The following is a 21,914-nucleotide window of genomic DNA, read 5'->3' on the forward strand; positions in this document are numbered from 1 at the left end:
AATAATGTCTAAAACCAAAAAATATATACTCGGCTCTGTATATTTGCAGATAGATTGGAATGCAGTCTCTCAGAACACAGGTTCCAGCAATTATTGTGGATGATCAGAACTATGCCTATACAAGAATGATTGACCGAGTCCCTTTCACAGCTGTAATAATGACTCCTTGCACTTAGAATTGGCAGTGAGCTCAGGAATTATACCAACACTATGTAATGGCCGTTTTCATCATCAAAGGTAGAGTTTTTCAATAAACATGCTCTAGTAAGTAACTAAGATAGAAGTAAGCTATGCCTGTAGCCCAAACAGAGTCCCTTAAATGTTGCCTTGAGTATCTTTTTGTGAATACGGGATGATATTGGGAACAAAAAGTAAAAGTTACAATGGCAGTTACAACTGTGTGAGGCAAGCTGTGCTTTTGTTCAGTGGAAATATAAGTTTGTAAAGGAAGTGAAGAATGTCCTATAACTGAGTCCTACAACAAAAGAGCTGATAACATAAGTAGGCTGATGACACTGATCGTGGGTTTTGAGTTAAAGAGGGCAGCTAAATTACTGAAAACTGATACTAGTACCATAATTTCTTGAACCACTATAATCAGCATTTAAATCATAGTAAGTGCTGCATCGTTGCCATTGGCAATAGTGACTTAGTTCCATTACCTTTGTAAGTGTCTCTTTACTTGAATATTAGTGTACAAGTCCCTTAAATACCTACTGCCCAGGCGTGTACTGCATTTAGAAGATCCATAATGCACTGATGTGACTGCACTTATCCCTGTATGTGCATGTGCTTGTCTGTCTGGGCATGCCCTTTTCAAATGCAACCATAGTCTCACACTCCTTTTTTTATCCATCCATCTGTCTGTCTATCTATCTATCTATCTATATTAATTGGAGTACAAATGAAAATTAGCTGGTAAAGCATTCATACATATAATTAAATAGCCCAGTGATGAATAAATTAGCTAAGACGTATTTCTTGTTTGTGCATTCTTAAGTGACAGTAAAGGTACAGTGTGCACGGCATGCACAGATGTGTTAGTGTCAGTGAGTTGCACTTAATATCTTTGTCTACATTTTTTTTTTCTAGGCTGATTGAATACAGACATATCTCCTGATTAGCTTGATTAGTCAATCAACAATTTTTATCCAGGCATGATTTCATGTTTCTATAAAGCAAATCTGCCTAAAGGTTGATAGTGAACTGATGATCAGTTTGTCTCACTCTCCTGCTGTTTCTTCTTCCTGCATTCTGTTATCAAAGTTCCTGGCTTGTTATGATTTACACCTCAGGAGTCTTCAGACAGTTGTTGATAAACTTTGTGGCCATTTGGTGTTTTAACAGCTTGTGCTTCTATCCTGCTGTTCTGTCTTCTTCCTGATATTAGAAGACTGCTTTTGTAAGGGAGGCAGATGGTTAGTATCTGCATTCCATTTTGACAGAAGGATCCCAGGTTTAGGACTTTGATCTTATTATTGCCAAGGCATTTCATGAATGCCTGGTTGTATTTATCACTTTTTACTTGACAACAAATGATATGTTGTTTATTCTTCTTTTTACTTGCTATCCTACTTGGGGAAGAACTGTCAACATTCATTTTCAAAATTTAGAATGTTTTTGTAAAAATATAGAGAATTAAGGTGCAATATGGAAAGATTGCTAATTGCTTTAAGTACAAAGTTCACAATGTGGTTAAATGTGTCATCATGTTCTGACAATCTGGCTTGTTGATGAAATGACATGATTCAACATTATTTTGTTTAGCGGTATCATCAGCCAGCAAACTCTTTTAGTCTGGAATAGGCTTGTCTACGTAGCAAACTGGAACTGTTCATCAAAATAAAATACATTTAGGAGATACGATTTGTGGCTACTTGTTTTGGGTGCAGGATGTGACCATGAATTCAGCATGGGATTCTTCCTTGCATAATGCAGAATATGTTATTGGCTTGTACATCTGCATTTAGTCAAGGCATGGTGCTTCTGCATTTATAGTAAATATATATTGCATGATCATTCATACCATGTAATTTATTATAACTGTTGAAGTTTATTACTGAGGGCCCTAGTTGTGTGTTCTTATGTATGCTACTATATGTTAATAGTTTTAATATCTACCAGAGCTTATGATAGAGCATATTATAGTTTATAGTTCATAAACAATGCCTTTCAATCTATCATCTGTCTTGTATCTGTATTAGAAGACCTTAGCAGTTGAGACCTTCTTAATTTGGTTTAGTGTTAAATAATGCTTCTTTCCTGAATATGGTTTGAAACATAAGTTCTCTTGCCTAACATTGTAAATCATTTCCTGAGTAATAAGAAATACCCTGGGATTCTGAAACATACTGAGAGCTATGGCACTGAACTACCCACTGTTTATTTTGTGTGCAGAATACAATGCTGGGCTCAAAATCATTTAACAGTATTGAAACAGTATATAATTAGTAATCCCACTCATAACCAGTGCAGGTCTACCAGACAGGGAGATGAAGCTGCAGTGATGGCTCTGTAATGTGATGAGTACAAGTGACAGATGTAAAGGGAGAACATGCATCACTTGAGTTCACATAAGTACAGAAGTGATAAGATGAGAAAAGCAGCCAGCACACTTAACAGGTCTACTACACATATTAAATCTACTTTTGACCATATGAAGGGGTGGAAATGGGAGTATAGGTCAGCAAGAAAAAGGGAATGCAACCACAGGGAAACACACAACAAAAACATGGTGAGGAATGAGTATGAAGTGAGAAGAGGAAGAAGGGTATTTTTTTTTTTTTTGTAGAACAGGTGTTCATTTTTTCTATTCAAAGAAGGTATAGTGGGGAAGGATGTAAGGGAGGCTGAAAGTATGGAAAGGAGGTAATGGTAGGCTACAGGGGCAAGCACAAAACACGTAGCACAGACAAGACTGACAGAGGAGGCTATGACACATTACAGGAGGAGGAAAGTGGTGCTAGAGATATGAAAAACAAATGGGAAGACAATGTTGATGAAGGGTAATGGACAATAAGCAGGGGAGGAGATGACACAAGAGAGGGGAAACTCTGTGATGGGGGAATAGGGTGAGTATATCTCCCAAACCTCTCTGCTCATATCATCACCAGCTGGTGGGCAAATACCACCCTGTGTACCTTCACCAGTGGGTCTTGGCTATGACGGTGTTGCCAGTGCCAGGCAGTGATGGGACTCTATCAGTTATAAGAGGAGTCTTTTCAGGTGGCAGATGCAGGCAAACATACAAATGTTTGCCAACACACCCTTCACATCCACCAGCTGCCTGTAGGTGACAAAAAGAACCATCATCTGGCAAAACCACCAAAACGAAGAACAGCCCTACCAGCCAGTGAAGCTCCACATGGAGCAGGGCAGGCCAGCATCTCAAGCTCCCCCTATAAAAGCATCAGGGACCTTCTGAAGCTGGCACTGAGGCAGGTGCACTGATTGGTCAGTCTCATTGGAGGGATGGCAACAGGCATAGACACTGGTACTGCCATGACAGTTGCTGTACAGAACTTCAAAATAAAAGGAGTGAAATAACATAACTAGCAGAGCAAAATAAATGAAAAATAAAGGATAGCAACAAAAAGGCAGGGGGACATCACAAGAAATAAAGTATGACGTGCACCTATATTTCAGTGACACTAAGCGCAAATGCATGTTAGCACATGCACCAAACCCAAGTGAGAAGCACAACTGTCTAAAATGTACCATGTGACATGCTGCTATGTGCTATGTAAGTAGTGCAAACAAGGAAAATATTGGAGAATGTAATACCTATACTGCTTATGACTGACAGGCATATCTGAGCTTCTTCTTCTTCTTCTTTCAGTTTTTCCTGGTTAGGGGTCACCACAGCAGAACTCCGGTCGCTAATGATTGGCAGTAGATTTTTATAGTGCCAAGGTGCCAGCCCAATGCCCAACCTTCAATGAAGGCACGCCCATTCATGCATGTCTTTCGAACACCACTCGACCGTGGGGAGGACATGCAGACTCCACACAGAAGGTGCTCCAGCTGAGAATCGAACAGGAGAACCTCTTGCTGTGAGGCGACAATGCTACTATACATAAAAAGTGCTGCAACATGCCATTGTGTCAGTAAATGTCCCACTGGCTTTAGGTATATAGGAGGTAATGCAACCCTGACATATATCTGCAGGAATAAACCGAACTGGTGACTTCACATTTTATCCAGCTATGTTCATAGGTTCATAGGTTTATTGGTTGATACTAGGCTATCTGCCCTAGGGCATTTATAAGCCTAGCCAGAGTGTGTTTGGCTTTCACCACCCTTTTAGATTAGTTGACTGTGCCTCTGTATAGTAGGTCACAGAAGATAGCCCTTTTAAGGTTAGTTTACTGTGCCTCTGTCTAGTAGGGACACAGAAGAGATCCCAGGGGTAAACCTACGATCTCCCATCCACTCGTCAAGATTTCTCTTGAAGAGGGTCATTGAGGGGCTCTGCCTAACATGGATTGGGATTCATTTCCAGAGTGAGGGGAGCCTCTGGGATATGAATCTGTCCCTCCAGCATGTCCTATTTATTTCTGTGCTGAGGTTTAAGTCCCTGGAGTGTGTAGCTCTAAGGGATTTGGATTTCCTGAGGTGGAGCATGTCCATTAATTCTGGTTTGGACATGGCTTTATACGTCAGGCACAGATCGCCTCTGAGTAGGCAGTAAGCAACTGAGTAGAGCTGGAGTTTCTTTAGCCTAACTGCGTAGGGCATCTGTTTGAGTCCCTTGATCCTCTTGGTGAGGTACTTTTGTGGTCTTTCCAGTTGCTGCAGGTGTTGGGTAAGGTACATCCCAAATGGGACATGGTATTCAATTATGGGCCTGATGAGTGATGAGTAGAGGGGCACAATGACCTCTCTTGATCTAGATGTGAACCCTTTCGTGATAAGGTGGGCTATATAAAAGGTCTTTCTAACCACTTTGGAAACGTGATTGCCAAAGGAGAGATTGCTATCTATTTGGGTCCCCAAATCCCTAATTACTTCTTTCGTACTTAATGGATTACCACCTATGTGGTAATCTGTGGGCACTTTGTTTTTCCCAAAGGGGATGACTATGCACTTTTTGGCATTTAGCTTTAGGCCATGGCTCTGGCACTAGTTATCCATCTCTGTGAGACCCTTTTGGAGGATGCTTGTGTCAGTTGGCAAGTCGATTATGGCACCCAGTTTGCAGTCATCTGTGAACTTGGTCAGCCATAGTCCTCCCATGTTAGCCTGTACATCAGAGAAATATATACCGAACAAGAGAGGTCCCAGGACTGAGCCTTGTGGGATGCCACTTGTAACTGGTTTAGAGTCTGACATGGCACCTGCAATTCTGACCATGTGGGTTCTATCCCTAAGCCAATTTGCAACCCATCTTGTGACATAGGGGTTGATATTTAAGCTGGTGAGCTTATTTATGATGCCTGAGCGGGGTATTGTGTCGAAGGCTTTTGCGAGGTCCAGGTAAGCTGTGTGGACAATCTTCCCTTCATCTATGGCCTTGGTGACTGTTTCAAAGAAGTCGACCAGGTTCAAGAGGCAAGATCTGCCCGTAACAAAGCTGAATTGGGTAGGATCCAGTGTTTGGAGGTTCCCAATGTCTTTGTTTATGAGTTCCATGATGATACGCTCCACAGCTTTGCAGACCAGGCTAGTCAAGCTTATAGGGCAATAGTTTCTGGGGTCCATTGTGGCACCACCTTTGTGGAGTGGGACCACTGTTGCTGTATGCCATTCCCTGGGTACATATCCTGCAGTAAGGCTGATACTGAACAGTGACTTTATGTGAGGGTTCAGTTCTTCTTGGAGCTCATGTAAGATGCAGTCCGGGACACTGTCTGGTCCCATTGATGCTGTGTTTTTTGCTTTGGAGAGGGCAGCTCTCACCTGTGCATCTGTGATGTCAGGGAGGCTACACTCTGTTGGGATAGACATTTGCTCTTTTGGGGGGGGGGGGGGGGAGAAGTTTGCACTGAACCTGTCTGCCAGGATGTTGGCAATGTCTGTGGGTTCAGTGTATTTTTTGTCATTTTGCACTAACTCAGAGCATATCTGGGAGTTGCCACCCAGGTTCCTGACATAACTAAAGAAGGCCTTGTGATTATCTTTAGCGTCTTGTGTAATTTTTCTTTCAAAGCTGGCCTTAGATAATTTTATGAGGGATCGTAGTTTCTTGCTAGTACTGATCAGAGATGCCTTCCCTTTTTGGGATTTTGCTCTATCATGTATTTGCTTCCTCCTTCTGTTGTATAGCTTATTTATGGCTGGGGTCCTCCAGACAGGTCTCCTGCCTTTGGAGGAGTGAGTCTTGGTTTTATTTGGGATAGCATGATCCATGCATTCCTGTAGGTGTCCATAGAATGCTTTTGTAAAGGATTCTGCGGTTTGGGCCGTATTTTCCACTGGCCCAGGGGCTTTGAAGGATTCCACCTCAGTTTTGAGAAGTGTGAAGTTTGCTTTGAGAAGTTCTTCACCGTGGTTTCCTTGGCTGGGGGTGGGGACGGGATATGGATGTCCAGTGAGATGTAATTAGCTAACCTCTGTAAAACAAATGCATGTCATTAAAAATATGAGTAGAAGCCGTTCATAGAGAACACTTTGTAATATGTATGCAGCATTATGATAAGTTAAACAATTTAACAACTGGTACACCACAATGCCCTATTCATTGTCCCCTTCTGTTTAACATTCTTACGAACATTGTCCACAAATTCACACAACAGGCCACCCTAATACAATGCACAGATGACTCCACAGTTATATGCACATCAGACAGCCTGTCACTTCTCCAAAACAATACTCTGCATTATTTAACAGCTACCGATGCATGGCTTGTAGCTAACAATTCATGCTCAGCCCCCCAAAAAACCGACTACTTCTTTTTCCCCAAATCCCTCCCACATGATATAATAAAATGTAAAGTACTCTTTTTTAGTAATACAACCACTGAAGTCAATTGTCATAGCAAAATATTAGGTATGATAGTGTACAATAATCTTAAATTCAACCTGCTTATACTTTCTCACCAATGCAACTAAAGCTATACTTACTACTCTATTGTCCTTCTGCCCTCTCTACTTTATGACGCTCCCATCTTTACTAACCTGCAGGCATCACCAAAAGCTGAACTTGAACAATGCAACAATAAAATTGCTAAATTTGCAGCAAATGTCCATTTCAGAACCCACCACTCTATAGCACTAGCAAAGTCTTTTGGCTTTTCCAGTTTAGGGGTTGCCACAGCTGATCACCGGTCTGCAGACTGATTGGCAGTGGTGTTTTTACAGTGTCATGTTGACAGCCCAGTGCTCAACCTTCACAGAAGGTACACACATACACACACGCACCTACCTGTATGTCTTTAAAACTTCCTTGACCACAGGGGGGACATGCTAACTCTGCACAGAAGGCACTCCAGCCGAGAATCAAACCAGAAATCCTCTTGCTGTAAGGTGACAGCACTAACCGATGTATAAAAAGCCTAAATTGGATATAACTACCCCATCAACTAATATAAACAGAGATTCTTACCATGTTTAAAATTACCCAGCATTAATTTGCTTGTATGGCACTACCATTCTACAGAACTATGTTCCTACTCAGTCATTATGACTCATTGAACAAAATCTTCTTGGTCTCCACAAAACTATCAAATCTTCTGGGCATGGTCTGCGCTCACACCTTGCTGCTAAGTTCTGGAACTTCCTACTTATATCCATCAGGTTAATACCATCCCTCCAGTCCTTTAAAACAATTCTAAAAGATTTTCTGGCTAAAATCTAGCTTTGCTCTTGCTCAATCCCGGGATAAACTACATCCCTAAATATGAACATGTACTTATTCATACCTTACACCTCATTACTCCCCGTTTCTTACTCACTTCCTTACTTCAGTCAGTTTCTCTCCCATGACTCTATCTAATTACGCTCTAATGCTGATTTTTTTTCCTTTCACTTCATATTGAAATTTCTATCTGTTCCCATTATACTAACTCGCCTTTAATTTCTCCAAAAATGTTTCTATTAAATTATTGTCATATAAAATGTATCTATTTTTAATCAATATTTACATACTATGTCTAACTTGGTATAATTACTTAAACTGTAAATGTTTTGTGTTATTTTTGAAGCTTGTAACATTTTTGTACATACAAATTGTAATTCTCCATCTTACTGTATGTATACTATTGTACTATTTAATTATTGTATTTTGCTTATATTTCTGTGGAGTTTTTCTCCCTGGGCCTCCACTGAAAATGAGCTTCTGGCCCAGTGAGACTTTCCTGGTGATCAAATGTAAATAAATAAATAAATAATAATTTTGAGTTCTTCTCCACAGAAAATTGGCCCTTACCTTGTTGGATTTTCACAGTAATCAAGAGCTAGTAAATAAATAAATCAGTAAATTAATAAATAAATAATATTACATCGTTTAAACTAAATGCTATATTCACCTCTCTTCCTATAAAGGCACTGCATTTTCCTCCACAATTGGAAGCTATTCCCTGCAATAGCCTCCTAATTCGTAGATGAAGGTGACACATTACTAATGTCATGCCACAGGTAATATCCTCCCAAAAAAAACTCTAGTTAATGCACATGATGCTTACAATACATCTTAGGCACTCTCACCCTGATCTCTTTTTCCCACAGGTTAAGGTATGGCTGGAGCCATCACAGTTCACTATAGTGGTGCCTGCATTGTGGCATCATTAACAACCCTAATAAGGCAGTGCCAGACAGGCATCCGCCTTACACTCATGAACCTGATATGACTTCCCAAACAGGTGCGTCCAAAAGTCCCTGCACAGTAAAGATAGAAAGATATTAAATTCCTCAGAGCACCACAGGGGCAAGGTGCCAGAAACAGTCCCACTGGAAACCATGACCATACATAAGTTCTCCTACCAGAGAATCATGGCAGACATTTCACAGCCATGCATGTTTTCTGTTTCACAAGCTGATGTGAAAAATAGAGCAACTCAGTAGTTTGAGTTTTAGTGGGATGTAAGGCAGCCTTTCCCAATATTGCAGAGGTTTACATGTGGCAGAAAGGTGTGAGGAATGCCTGTGCATGAAAGTAGCTGAACATTTTTAGTGATGTTACTGTTTAATGCCTCTGTTGGCTGCAGTTGTAAAACAGGAAAAGGTAACTTTCCTGACTGAGACTTTGACCTTCCCATACTTGCTCAGTCTACATAAGGTATTCATATGGATGCATGCCATTGTAAAAGTCTCTCACTTCAACTCTTGCTGAGACATGTAGGTGGAGTGATTCAGAAAGAATCATGAGGTGGGTCCTCATTTGCATATTCATCATATTCAGAGACTTAAATCTACTCAATATAAACCACAGTGACAGCACACAGCCTCATTGCACTATTGAGGAAAATGTGGTACACTGATACAAAACTCATTATACCTGTATAAAAACAGCTAGTGATCAGGGTTATTGTCATTATTGCCTTTGTGAGGTAGTTGCTACCTTTTACAAAGCATTTATTTTGCTGCACTATCTCCTTAATATGTTCCTTATGCAAATGTTGTGGAAAAATGTGAGTTTTGAGTCTCCATACCCATTCTAATGTACTGCTGCAGTAAGGGAAAGCAAGGCAGCTATAAGGAATCAAATGGGGATGGTGCCTACAGGCACCACTTTTACGGAAAATGTAGGTCAGCATTTAAAAGTGCCATGTTAGTAATGTGAGCTGCTAAAGTGAAACATTGTACTGTGTAGAAGAAGACCTTTTGCAGGTGTCAGGAATAAGGTCTAGTGGTGTTGCAGAACTGTTAATGAGCCTTCTTCTAATCACTGAGCATAAAGGTGGGACATGCAAAACTAAGGCTTGTTAATAGCCCTCATTAAACACTATGCAATGCTGTGTAGCCTTATATGTTGAAAGTTTGTTTGGGGGATAAAAGAGGGAACAGGAACAGTCATGCAGCTGCAGGACCATAGTTGAACATGCTCTGCATGTCAAAGGAGGGTGAATACTGACAGACAGTGCACTGATAGTGCTGTGAGTGCTACCTGGTAGGTTTGTAGATGACTGGGCTGGCCTGCAAATGAAGCATAGTGAATATACTGAAGATAGTTACCTGCCTGATTGTAGTTTGTTGCTCTCGGTGACTTGTTGAAAGAAGTTGTTGGGTAGGTGTGGGGTGTCTGGCTGTTGTTGTGCTATATATATATATATATATATATATATTCAGGTACACCAGTCTGTATACCTATTATGTATCATACAGGCATGACAGCAGGGCAGGCTGGATAATGAACTGCAGAGGTTACTGTCATTCTCACACAGTGTATTCTTTCTCCACAAATTGCAACATCTGGCAAAGGAAAGGAGTACATATGCAAGTCCTGGCATGTTAGAATGAGATCTTATTGTAGGCCATCCATCTCCATGCTTGACAGAGATTCATCCAGGAGAATTCTGATTGGCCTTGCTGAGACCATGTTCAGCAGGATGCAGTTACAGACATTAATACTGTCAGTGGCCAAGACCAAGAATATGAACAAGTCAGATGCATGAACACAAGCATGATTAAACATGCCAAAAAGTATAATCCAGCATTTAGTAAGAGGGAAGGGTGATGGAAGGTAGCCTGTCAGAAAGACCACTACTGGCTGAGATAGCAGAGTTCATTGATACTCTGTTTGAAGGATCAGACTTATCAGTTTCCTATGGTGGGGCATTGGACCTAGGTACTTAGCTGTACTGTGTCCCCAAGTGTCTCCAGTGGGGATGCCCAAGGTGTTTTTCACTACTGTATTGGAAAGGGCACATTTCTGATTTGTGAAGTGGAGTGCATGTCAGTCAATTTGTGTTTTTCTTTTATGTATGCACATCAGGATTATAAGCTTCCATGGCAGGGCTAACCAGCTGGCAGTGTAAACCTTGTCTCTAAATGATTGTCACTGTTGCTGTGACATCCCAAACCCATGTGCGAAAATAGGAAAAAGGGGCTATGGATGGATGGATGGATCAGGGCTACAAACTTCACAGGCAATGGAACAAGGTAATGTCTATATTTTTCAGTGGCAACATTATTTGATGTGCCTATTATTTCTGCACTGGGAATAAAGTAAAGGTGGTGGGTAGCTCTTATGCTGGTTATTGTACTTTGACATCCTCCTAGCTGATGTGCTACACAACACAGCCAATGTTGATATTCCACTGCCTGATGTTGGATATGAGTCTGACTCTGGCAATGACATCAGTGAACAACTGGTATGACTATGTAGCATGGTGATAGTGTTGGATAGAAGGAATGTGCAAGCCATATCCCTCATCCAGGCAATAGATATGGCCCCTGTGCCTGTTGAACTACAAAAGAAACATGGAGTACCACTGAAGGGCAGGCCATCAGTGACAAAGCTAGACAAAAAAGTAAGTCTCCCACAGAGGCACATGTGTCACTGTTGGCCGCAAGTGCCACAGGACATTGGGATGACCATGTGGGTTGGAACATACATGGCCACTGATGCTACTGGTATTGACCACACCAGGAACTAGCTGTCTCAAAATATGCAACCCAACAAATGTGCTCGGCCACTGAAGAGGCACAGGCTGGCAAAACGTTTTTCTTTACATGCATTGCATGTACTGAGGAGCTACTGTAATACATGTAATATATGTGTGACATTCTGGACATTGACCATCACATGCTAGCACAACTCAGGCACTCCACTGCTCACATGATGCACGCCAAGCATGTGTCTCATAGTCAGTCCACATCCAGTTTGCATGTTGATGGCCATCATGTATGTGGAGGCCTAGTCCACAGTCACACAGTGGCACCAGATCCACAGCAACATTTGGAGTGGTGGTGCAGCTGGTAGGATAAATATCCATGAGGGTGTGGTGCTCATGCCATTGTCAAGTTTTGTATAAGGCACCATCATGATTATGTAACACACCTGCCTCTAGTCTATGTCTTGGTATTGCCCGTGAAACTCCTAGGAAAGTCAACTGTCATGGAAGGGACAGTGCACGGGATGCCAGTACATTTTCTATGGGAGCCATGAATCTGTCCATAAAATTCAGAAGTTGCATTACGACATCTGCTCAGGCTGTGTCCCACCACATCCACACACAGTCATCTTCAGAACCCAGTTGCATGGACACAGAGACACACACATACACACACACACACACACACACACACACACACACACACACACACACACACACACACACATATATATACACATACACACACAGTAACAATGGCCCTGCCAGATAATTTTGCCATAGATCCCACCAATATCTGGCCAACACTACACAAAGGTATTTTCTCTTACAGCAGCATACATACATTTCCATGTAGAAGACTCTGATTAGTCTTGTTTCTTGCACCACCTCTGTAAATGATGAGAACTGCTCCATGCCCTTTGGTTATCACTTGGGTTTTCTATGTCTGATGTACAGTGTGGCCAGTCTATGCCTAAGTATGCTGCAGACCACTATTTGAGACATCCACATAGCAAAACAACCCAAACAAATGCTGAACAGTGACAGGACATAGTTGCATCCATTATTTGACATGATCTGTGGATTTCTGGTAGGAGTCATCAACAGTGACTCCAGGGCATATCAGGTATCACCAGTAAGATGGCCCTAGCTAATGTCCTCTATTACAAACCATTGATAAAAGTCACTCTTGTGCCATATGTGAGTCATAGGTGTTGATTGTGTGGCCTGCAGACACATTATAGATAACACTCTGTGCATTTTGACCACTTGGCAGTTTTTGGAGTGGTAACCTTTACCGTTTACAAGCCTGCTTCCTAGCTCACCAGGTGTGGCCTTTACTTCAATATGAGTGCAGTCTATATCCTCCTAATCCCTAGAGAAATGGCCTATATCATGGTGTTTGCTGTCTCCTCTGTGCTACAAAAGAGTCATATATCCTCTCTCAACTGGTACAGCATGGCATCAAAGAAATGGAGGAGTATTCTTGAGTAAACATATGAGCTACCCCACAGTGTCACCAGCTGGCATCTGAAAGGACTCTTTAACTAATATTCTCAAATAAATACATTCATTACCATCTACTGGGATAGGTAGCCCATGACTGCCATGGACCTGCAAATGAGGGTGACACACAATAACAAACTCCTTTATGGGGACTCTCTCTTTACAGTGCTAGTCTACAACATCCTTTTCATGAAGGCCATAACATTTTAAATGCAGACAAAAAACATGGTGCTTCTGGGGCCAACAATGCACAACACAGTGGCTACTACTTGAAATAACATCTTGCTGTGTATACACATTTGCTAAAGTTGCAGCTACCCCACACATAGTTCTGCTACTCTCCTGCTCTAAGGCCATGAATTTATTGTGGTCAAACTCACATTCAGAGGCACTTCACATGGTTGACTTTGATATGTTTCTGATTTGCAATGCCCTATTGTTTTCTCTTTTACTACATCAGACTCCCTATTTTAATACTGTTGCTCACAACCCAATCATTTTGCCAACATTAGCATGTACTACAACATCTCTGTTGCATGAGGTTCCCTGCTCACATTTATTTTGTCTCTAAATTGCACATACCTTGCACAAGGCCACTTATCATGCACAGTTGTTGGTTGCATTGTAAAAAAAATGTTTCTGAATCTCAGCTATAGACTGCTATTCTTCATCTTGTGAATTACATGTTCTGCAAGTCCTTCTAATAGCTGTTTTACACATGCAAATTAAGTACAACATATTTACCCATTGTCACAAATGTGTGTCGATCCGGGAACTGCGGCAGTAACTTTATTATGGATAGTAGAACAGTTACCTGACTATGAATTTAATACATGGAGTTTCAAGCTTTCCATTCTTCACTCCTTCCCATTTTTGGAAGTCTTATTAACAGAAGTAATGTCTGCAAGTGTGGTATTCTGAAATTGATCAGATAAATCACTGTTCTGCTTATACCCACTAAGCAACCCTGTGTAGCATAACAAAATGCTACCTGGCATATTGTTCTTGTCATTGCTGTAGTTTTCCTTCCCACCTCTTCTTCTTGGTGTCATTAGCCAATTCTTATGAGAATCTGCCTAGCATACCACTTCTATCCCTACTGAAAAATCATAAGAAAAAAAAAGAAGGAAAGATCTCACATCCCTTACTTGACAAATTCACACCTATGGCTACCCCTCACTGCCATTTCATTCAGTATTTCCCTTCATCTTCTACTGTTACAACCAGAACTAGTTGTGTTCCAAATGAAGTTTCTGAGAATAAAAAGCAGCAAACATGTTGTAGTCCATTACCTGAAAAGAGGTTGGGAAGGTTGTGTTGTAATCTCTTGCAAAATGTAGTGATAGTACTTTCCAAGACATATTTTTTTGCTTCCACCTCTGAGCTTCATTATTGCCAGCCAAACCCCTGTGCCCCATCCACACTAGATCTACCAGCACACTCTTTGTCCCCCAGACTTTATCCAATATTGCTGTGACCAGTCACTGATCCTTAGGCCACCAGGAGCTTAGCACACTGAAACATTCATAGGGGTCACTTATGACTTATCCTGATTCCCCCCCCCACCCATGTTGCAACATAGTATAGCCTGAGTGGGCATGCAATGTGAACGAATGGTGTATTGCCATGCCTCTGCAATACCTCAGCCAGGACCACCTTCAACCCTTTGACCAAGTCCCCCTTATAACAATGTCCTCGCCTCCACCAAGGATCAGCATAGGGAAAGGCCCATGCACCCTCATCCCCAGAGGTAGACATTCAATTTACTTCCCCTGCCACTCTGTCAGTCACCCAACCTCTACTCATAAACTGGTCATCTGTGTCAAGATATATCCCATCTATGCTACTAGACCAGCAACACTTCCTGATATAGTGATTAAAGCACTAGTCTTTTGTCAATATGAAGTTATAAATTCAATCCAAATAAATGTTGATATTTCTACAATTATGCAACTTAAGAAACCTAAACTGCAAGCTATTCTACAGAAACTCATCTTTACAGCAGAAGCATGAATCAAATTCCAAATCTTAAATTAAATATCATAAGTCACACTAAACAGGGCAGATGACAATCTCTGTAATGTTTTATAAACAATTTAAAATACATCATCAGTCTTTCATGCTAAACATTCCACCAGCAGCATCTTTGTTTCTCTACTTAAGAGTGTTTATAATGGACCAGGAAATTCATCAGTTTTGTTTGGTTAATCATATAATTACAGAAATGCTAAAATTATAACTATCTCCCCAATGATTTAAGCAAATGTAAATATAAATAATGTTAATAGTGCACATTTGTCTTTTTTATTTCTTATATATATATATATATATATATATATATATATATATATTTTTATATATTTTATTTATGTATTTCACATCACTGTATTATCTTATTAAAATTTAATCCTATACACCATAATGCACCGATAGACGTTTCTTCTTGTTTGTGATAATTGACTTTTCCACTTAACTTGAGCTTTTTTGTATTTATTATATCCTCTGCACAGAATCTAAGAATGGTCTGTATAGCGTGAGACCACTTAGGAAACCAAGTAGACGTTCAACTGATATACAGAATGGAAAATTACAGAGTGGTTTGTGAATGTATCGTTAGGCCACGTAACCCCAGACATATGATACTTATTACTGTGTTTATGAGATTGGATCATTCTGAATCCTATTTGGAGTTATGTTTGCATATGTTAAAGTGCATGTTGAGTGGGTTAATACACTTAAGCTTGTCCACCTTCAGAAATGCTACCAGCCTTTGTGGCAATATCCTTTCTATATTTTATACCACTGAATTAATGCCAAAAGCTAAGTACATGTGTACATTATTCTGAGTATCGGCTCTTCTCTGTACTACTACACATCTCCTGCATTCATCTGGTACATTTACCATTGCCACTGACCTCACTAATACCTCTGTACAGTTTCCAAATATCTTCAGTTAACAGAAGCTATTATGTATTGTATAGGTTTACGACTGAGTGCTTGAGCTGCCAAGGTCAAGTTGAGTTGTGCAAACCCTGCATTGCAAATTTCAGAATGTTGAACACTGACATTATATTTGAACTTGCCCTCCTTCCAGACCAATTGTAACACTTGGTCCTGGTTCCAAAATGGTAGGGAGTTTTACCGTTTGACCTGGTTTTCGAGCTTGCTGGTATTCTGCATTCTGACATTCAGGGAATGGTGTGGTGAATGCTTGACTCGACTTGGCAGCTCGAGCATGCAGTAATAAACCTATTATATAAGCATCATCACTGGTCAATAATGAGAACCAGCTATATCAGATTAAGGCCAGTTCAAGCATTCAGAATCAGTATACCTATTACATTCCTCAGCCAGAATTCTACAACAGTGATAGCAGTACATCTATAATATCATAATCATAATATGATAATGTCAGCAAACTATGTAACATTCAGACACAACTACCTAAAGTAGTTTGTTCAGCTACTAGAAAATGACATCTTTCATATTGGTTGGGTCAGCAAATATACTTTCAACTATGCAAACTACCAAAGACAAAATCAATATTGTTGAAGCAGGACAGTATAGACTCGTTACATTCTTATTAGCAGACAAGTGGTTTATTCGTATGCGATGATAGTACTTCATGATGTCTGGATTACAAGGTTGAATTGTTCAGAATTACACAACAGTGTAAAACCACTCCTTGCGATAGAGAAGAAGCATGCTGTAACCACTTTAAATATGAATGGGCATTTTCTTTGACTTAGCCACAGACCTTCCTTTATTAGAAAGGCAAGCCTTGCTGACAGCATATTTATTATAGCAGAAGGTTTCATGCTGATAGCATAATGACAGTACTATGCTTACAAGATGAGCTCCTTTTTGACAAAATTTACAAAGTCATGTCTAGATCACAGCGCTGATAGCTTAATCACTGTATCTAGTTTAAATGACAATATCTATGTACTGAGACTTGCCCAGAGATCCATATAGACATAGTGCTACTTTAAAAAAAGATTTACAGTACTTTACTTGAAAAATGTCACATCAGCAATATGACACATTGAAAGAAACATACATCTAGCATGTGTTCTGTTTGTTATAAATAGCATGGCAGGTCAAATTAGCTTACAACAAAAATAAATCAGTGTTTACGACCTTACCTAACAAAATACCTAGCTTAGGTTTTTTGCCACACACAGCATCATGCAATATATTTAGAATTTATAGCTTGTAAATCAGTTTTTAAAGCATTTTATTTAATATGAACATAAGACGACATTAAAACATATGGTGACATTTTACTTTGAATCACAATTCTGCCAGTATTCACAATGTTTTAAATGTACATAGCAGTATTCAAAGCACATATAATTAGTTAGATTACACAGTGGTATTACTGTATAAATTGCCTTTTGTATGCCAAATATGTACATTTTCTGCAGCTGGAGAAAAGCCAAGATAATTGAAATGAGAGCAGATGGCAAAACTAGAATTCAGATGTTGTACGGATCATATACTCTGAACATCAGTAAGTAGACAGCAAGTACCTACTGTTCATAGGATCATTTAAAAGTGATCTGTGGTGCATTAGTGGGATTGGCACGATTTTCTGCAGATTACACCAACCAATAGTTTCTTTGAAAATATACTCTACACAAGTGGTAGATATATAAAAAAAATTCATAGAAGTAGTATAAGTAATGGATGGGATGAGAAAAGGAACTTGATATGCATTTGCAGATAATCTGTGAGGTCTGTGTGCCCAGTAAATCTTACACTGTCAGAAATCTGCATTATAAAGTTAAACATACTCTGTTATCTGTCATCAGCTAGTTAAGTGTAGCCTCCTCTTCAGAAAGTATACTCTCACAGTAAGCCATCCAGTAAAGGACCCAGTAATTCTTTTTTTTTTTGTTTGTTTCTTTCTACTGCAATCTAACTCATAAACAGAGATATTTGCTAGCAAGTAATGTCCTTTGCAGCAGGAACGAGTTATGAAGAAGCAAAACAGAGCTGTTCATCTTTAGATGAGGTTTTCAAACATAATCTTTCAGACCCTATGAGATCCAGTCTTCAGTGATATTTATATTTGTGAGAAGAAGGGTTTAAACAGCTAGGTGATCGCTTTCATTTCAAAGCATCCATTTTTTGAAAGGCATACATTATCCATTTCTGCAAAATATATCAATGTAGTGTTGAAACCTTTGTGGTGTAAAGATTTTTTTTCTTTCAAACTATGTGCATTGCATAATCACATCCTGAGCAGCTGAATGATAAGTGTTGACAAAGTTGTAAATGAAAGAAGTTCTTTTATGTGGTCTGACTATCATGCCCTATCAACACCTCACTGTCCCTTTTGTTTGCTTGACAAGTGTTAGTGTTAGCATAGCACATCATCATCAGAGGGGTCTCCCATTTCTAATGGATGTGTTAGAAATGTCTTTCATTAATTTGTTATCATGTCCAGTTATATTCTGACACCTGCTATACCTAGTTTAGGGTCATGGATGACCAGTAGCATATCCTGAGAGTCAACAGGCATTTGGCAGAAAAACAACTCAAGATGAGACTTTAGTGTGCATGCTTGAGCAAGCACACACAAACATGCACACACACACACACACACACACACACACACACACACACACACACACACACACACACACACACACACACACACACACTACAAACATGACCTCTCTCTTTCTGTCACTATGCATACATAAGAACAATATGAATGATTGCCAATTTACCTGGAGTGCAGGGAGTGCCTTCTGTGTGGAGTCTGCATGCCCTACCCACGATTGGGTGGTCATTCAAAAGACATGCGTAAATGGGTGTGCCTTCGTTGAAGGTTGAATGTCGAGCTGGCACCTCGGCGTTCGTCAAAATCTACTGCCAATCATTAGCGGACCAGAGTTCCACTGTGATGACCCCTAACCGGGAAAAGCCGAACGACAACAACATACTTTTTATTTGAGAGGGAAATGGATCATGTGGAAAAATTCACTTTGTACAGAAGGTGCCTCAGTATGGAACTAAACCAGGGTACCAAGCACTGCAAGGCAGAAATGTTAATCACTGCATCAATTTGTCATATATTTAATTGTCAAAAGGTAATTAAAAACAAGAAGTGAGATTTGGGTTTGTCAGAGTTTTGGAGTACTGTTTTTTGGAGTACTTCTGTATTATCATAACCAGATTTCCAGCCTGGCATCATTTTTTATGTTTGGCCAAAAATATGTATATTAACCTTAAAAGGGATGTGTAAACTGCTAATTATTAGTCTGTCACTTTGTGTATGAGACAGGAAGAGGAGTAACCATCAAATTTTATATTCTGAGGTGGCGTACTTTTCCAACATAACTTAGTTTAACATAAAAGAAACCTGCCTGCTGTTTCAGAGTCGTCATTATCCAATGTCATCTTTGTTGAATTCGTTAATGAATGGCAACTTTTGATGATCTTTACTCATGTCACTGTGAGTATTGGGTTGATCCTGTTTTTTACAGATTACACTCTTTTACCATTGGAATGTCAATTCTATTAAAGCCTTTCAGTGCACTTTGTATGATGTATAGAATTCCAACTCACATGTTTTACAAACTGCTGGTTTGCCTACTTTTTCACCATCTGTTGTAGTCTTCATAGTAAAAGATGTGTCATGGATGTATTCTTGCTTTTTACTACTCGACAGTGACATTCAGTATTTTACATTTGTATTTTGATACTGTGATATTTTAATTTACAACATTTCTCCTTGTAGTTGTATTCACTGAATGTACTCTATATTGCTTACTGTTTTAATGTACTAAATAGCACTTTTTAGCTGTAATATTACTTTTATTTCTTCTTTTTTCTGAATACTTCTTGTGTAAAAAGTTTGGGTTACAAGATGCATAATAAAGATTTAGAAACGTACAAGAATACACAGGTCCTTCTTCATAGGACTCAGAAGCTGCAGGCATGTTTATTGCATTTTTCATTAAGTTCAGTCAGGAAAGGACACTACCCAGGAAGAGGAATTGTCCCATTATTCCTCTTCCAATGTCATAAACAATGTGACAATATAGTAGTAAACATTTTACACACCGCTTTTCAGGTCAACATAGATTGTTTTGCAAAAACATTGCAAATTAGGCCAGGTTATGAATCATAAATACTTAAAAAACGTGTGTCTACCATGCAATTTCCCAAAAAAGTGGAATGGAAAAACAAGACAAAACAAATATAACATTTCATGCAATATCTGCAAACTGCTCAGAATGTTCATGAATTATTAATAATGGATTGATATTTAATATAATGAAATATTACAGTCTTTGTCATGTAGTACAGACGTCTGACAGTCATAGTTAGACATACTTCATGTATGTGTAAATCATGAACACAGTCAATGAAAATTAAATTTGACCATCCTGCTTATTTGTATTTTAAAATGAATGGTACATCCAGGCATATGGGTAGAGAGAAATCTGTCTGAGCATCAGTGAGCAGTGTGGAATGCATACAAACAGACAGACTATTCTACAGATCCAAGGTTGGTGGTCAAGACCAGTACCAAAACAAACATAATGAATACTACCCCACCTATGTTAACTGCAAACCAACTATTATGTTTATTGTAATGTAGAAAATGTGGGGACACTTACTTATGATCATTTCCTGCTTACATAACATGCTCAAAACATTTCTAATTTATTATTCTTCTTGAAATCAGTGTGACAATTCATAGTCAATATATACTTCCTACTGCCTTGAAATCGAGAAACTCCTAAAGCACATTTCCAGCTAGAAGGACTGAAGGACTAGTGTAGGGTGATGAGGGATCAGAGTGGGGGAGGATGAGGAAGTATCCATTACAGATATTATACAACAGTGACCTCTTTTGTGACATTATAAGCTTTGACGACAATAAGAAAATAGAATATAAGACAATACATAAGAATTTGTCCTGTTAACTTCATACACCTGCAGCACAATTATTCACTAATCACACCTGAATGTCTTGTGCTGAGGCTATTAAAGAATCACTTCCAAGACATCCTAGAAATAAGTTTAAGTTTCAGCAAAACTCAGGTTACACATCTAGGTAATTTACACCTCCCAGAAAGGATCTCCCTGAGCAATAGCTCTCTAAATCTACCACTTCAAACAACAGAAATGATTTATTTATAGGTAACTCTATTGTTAGGCACACTGACTTGTCACTCACAAGGCTGGACAAAGAAAGTATTATAGTGAGTTGTCTTTCAGGTGTTAGGATCTCTGACATTACTAGGCCCTATGGACACCAACCCCTGACAAATATGACTACAACATGGTAGTCATACATGCAGGGAGATAAATTTGAGATGTAAAATTCTGAAAGAGATGCAGAGATGCAGGCATGTCAGAAATTCATGCATATTATTAATGTAGGTAAGACAACAGTCCTAATCTTTCGCAACATATGATACCCCTGACACAAAGAAATTATAATTGGGTTCAGTAATTAAACAGCTGACATTATTCCATGGAGATCCAGTATGTAAGTAAAACGAAGCACAATGGTTCCACACAGCACACCTTTTAATACCAATAAGAAAGGGTAAGCGCTTTCACGGATATCCTCCACTTCATCAGACCATACAATACTAAATCACCATAATAATACAGCTATTTAAATACTAGGTAGCCAATTGAAATTATGTTACCTAACAATCAATTTTAACCCATTCATATCATAGTGTCTATGAACAATCCAGTATGTGTTTGCATGGGAAGAAATGCTTGACTGTCCACTTGCTTCACAAAGGATGGCCTAAACCTCTTGTTCCAAAGCTCTGCATACTTACTAAACTCGATGCTACCCAATGCTTTTTTAGGCAGAGTCCTATTGATAGACATTCCAACATATTATTATATCAGTCCTAGAGATGGATTTCATTAA

This window comes from Protopterus annectens, chromosome 2.part0 (genome assembly GCF_019279795.1).
Source record: "Protopterus annectens isolate FY-2018-M chromosome 2.part0, PAN1.0, whole genome shotgun sequence".
NCBI lineage: Eukaryota > Metazoa > Chordata > Ceratodontiformes > Protopteridae > Protopterus > Protopterus annectens.